The sequence below is a fragment of the Mastomys coucha genome, unplaced genomic scaffold (assembly GCF_008632895.1).
Source record: "Mastomys coucha isolate ucsf_1 unplaced genomic scaffold, UCSF_Mcou_1 pScaffold15, whole genome shotgun sequence".
In the NCBI taxonomy this organism is placed as follows: Eukaryota; Metazoa; Chordata; class Mammalia; order Rodentia; family Muridae; genus Mastomys; species Mastomys coucha.
This window is the reverse complement of record NW_022196897.1, coordinates 159,701,057-159,704,230: the sequence shown is the minus strand read 5'-3', so window position 1 is coordinate 159,704,230 and position 3,174 is coordinate 159,701,057.

Sequence of the window (3,174 nt, the reverse complement as noted above, 5' to 3'; positions counted from 1 at the left end):
GGGCTGAGGTCGGTCTGTTCTGGATTGTAAATTAGATTCTGTGAGGAGCCTGCAGTCTCTGACCCACCTGCCTCCAGCTTGGGCTGAGGTCAGTCTGTTCTGGATTGTAAACTAGATTCTGTGAGGAGCCTGCAGTCTCTGACCCACCTGCCTCCAGCTCGGGCTGAGGTCGGTCTGTTCTGGATTGTAAACTAGATTCTGTGAGGAGCCTGCAGTCTCTGACCCACCTGCCTCCAGCTCGGGCTGAGGTCAGTCTGTTCTGGATTGTAAGCTAGATTCTGTGAGGAACCTGCAGTCTCTGACCCACCTGCCTCCAGCTTGGGCTGAGGTCGGTCTGTTCTGGATTGTAAACTAGATTCTGTGAGGAGCCTGCAGTCTCTGACCCACCTGCCTCCAGCTTGGGCTGAGGTCGGTCTGTTGTGGATTGTAAACTAGATTCTGTGAGGAGCCTGCAGTCTCTGACCCACCTGCCTCCAGCTCAGGCTGAGGTCGGTCTGTTCTGGATTGTAAGCTAGATTCTGTGAGGAACCTGCAGTCTCTGACCCACCTGCCTCCAGCTCGGGCTGAGGTCGGTCTGTTCTGGATTGTAAGCCAGATTCTATATCCCGAAGGTCTAGACTTACTAATGACTTCTCATGTTTACCAGCTTTTGTTGAGCAAAACTTGTTCCTTAATTGAAGACTATTGGTTAAATAAAAATGGTTACAGCCAATTACTGGAGGGATTCAGTGGTTGGGGTGGTGTTGGGAGGTAGTGAGTTACCTGCTTGGGGTTGCAGAAGAGGTGGAGAGAAGAAAGGACACAAAGAAGAGAAAGCCGCCATGACAAGAGATGGACCATGAGCACATGGCCACGAGAAGCAGCCAGCATTTGGGGTACACTGCTGGAGAAGTAGCCAAGCCCACAGTTAAAAAAAATAGATTAAGGGTTATTCCCCACCCCAGTAATTGTCAAAACCAAATAAAAAAACCACAATCTGAGTCTCATTCACTTGTAAGCTAAGTGGGGATAAGTTTAAATTGGTTCAACTACAACCTTCCAAGTGTCAGGGTCGCAGGAGCACACCAGCATGCCTGCGCCTCATATCTACGTTCTGCTTGCTGTTGTGATGGAGTCCAAATACCCCAAGCTGGCCTTGAACTCGCTACAGCTGTAGCTGAGGTTGATCTTGAACTTCTGATCACCCTGTGTCTGCCACTTTTGTGCAGGAAAAGCACAGACATGGGCCCCTGTTTCTCGTATACATGTCCACTCTTCAAGAGCAGGACCCAGTCTGTCCTACCTGCTGACGTGTTACTGGCCCCCCTACACACTGTCAACCTCAGCTACAAGTGCCTGCTTGACAGATGCTCCAGGTCCAGGACAGTGGAGACAGGTGGGGCCTGTCTCCAAACTCCATTCCATGTCACCACTTGCACAGGAACATCTAGAACCTTCTCCATGGTAGTGGCCTAGGGAAGAGCTCACTCTGCATAGCTGGTCTAGGGAAATAATGTGTGAAAATCCTGAATAAATAATAATGCTTGGTTCTGAAAGATGTCTTTTTAACCTCCTCCTCTTTAAAGAAAATGTTAGTTATACACATGGGGCTCCTCGTAACACTTTCACACGTGGGTATAATTCGGTCATAGTCACCCCTTTCACCCTCTCCAGCTCCCCCAGACTCTCGCCAATCCCCATCCTCCTCCTGACTAGCCTTCCTCTCATGTTTTGGGTACACGTATGCAGGAGCATCCATGCAGGCTCCTGCAGAGGACAGGAGAAAACATAGAACCTTGGAGCCGGTGTTTCAGATGTTTGTGACCCGCCCTGTGAGGGTGATAGAGACTGAACATGGGTCTTCTGACAGAACAGTCCACACTCTTCCCCCGCTCCCCTGCGGCAGCTCCCACTATTTCTGCCCCTTCTGGGATGTTGTGAGCCATAGATGGGTAACAGAGGACCCCGTTTGTGAGAGCATCAGTGTTTATGGTTTCATTTTTTCCTAACAGGAGTTGTCCATTTGGAGAGCTCACATCTCAGGACAACTGAGCCGTACTGGCACTGGGGCTCTGGATCCAGCATCATACAAACACCTCGTTTCCATCTCCATGAAGACCACACCCTTAACACCAGTCCCACAGCTGGCCTTGAACACAGCTAAAGAAATGGGCTAGCCTGGGCTCAGCTACCCAAGTCCATGTGACTAGAAACAACAGAACCAGGTTGACACCATTCTCTCTCCAAGCAAGTCAAGAAGCAGAGGGCACTCACTCAAAGGACTGCAAAACTCAAGCAGAGATTTCCCTTCGCTCACCAATGGCGTTTGGTTTCCCTTCGCTCACCAATGGCGCTTGCTGCAGTGCTCCTCTGAAGAACCTGTGAGGTACTTGAGGAAACCTTGATGTTATAACTGAGGTGTCATCCTCGACCTGTAATGAGGTGACAGAAAGCAATGCTGGGGTTTCAGAGTATGACACATATAGGGAGCAGTCAGCTTTGAACCGAAGACACATACAGGGAGCAGTCAGCTTTGAACCTCAGGCAGCTGAGTGCTGCTGAGTGGCAAGTTGAGCTGGAAGCTGCAGGGACACCTGAGAGATAGGATACTATTATGGGTTGGATGTGGACTATCACACACAGGTTCATAGGTCTGAACACTCGGTCTCCACTGGAAGGGCATGAAGGAGATAGATGTAGACTACATCCCTGATACAAATTCTTAGAAAATGGCATGAGCAGAGAGGCTCATTGAGTAAGCATAAGGAGCTGAGTTTGATTCCCAGAAGCAGAGTGAAAACACCAAGTTTGGTCATACACACCTGTAAGCCGAAATGTGAGAGGCAGAAATAGGCAAGACTCTGAGTTTTAGGTCAGACTGGGCTATATAACAGATTCTAGGCCAGCCAGCGATGCATAGTGACACCTCCATGTTAAAGAAAGAAGAAAGAAAAACAGAGAGTTGGAAGGAAGGAAGGAAGGAAGGAAGAAGATAGGAAAGAGGAAAGAAAGGAAAACACAGAAAGATGGGAGGGAAGAAGGGAGAAAGGAAAGAGGAAAGAAGAAAACAGAAAGATGGAAGGAAGGAGGAAGAAATCAAATTAAATTTACATTGAGTATAAAAAGGAAAAAAGAGCCGGGCGGTGGTGGCGCACGCCTTTAATCCCAGCACTTGGGAGGCAGAGGCAGGCGGAT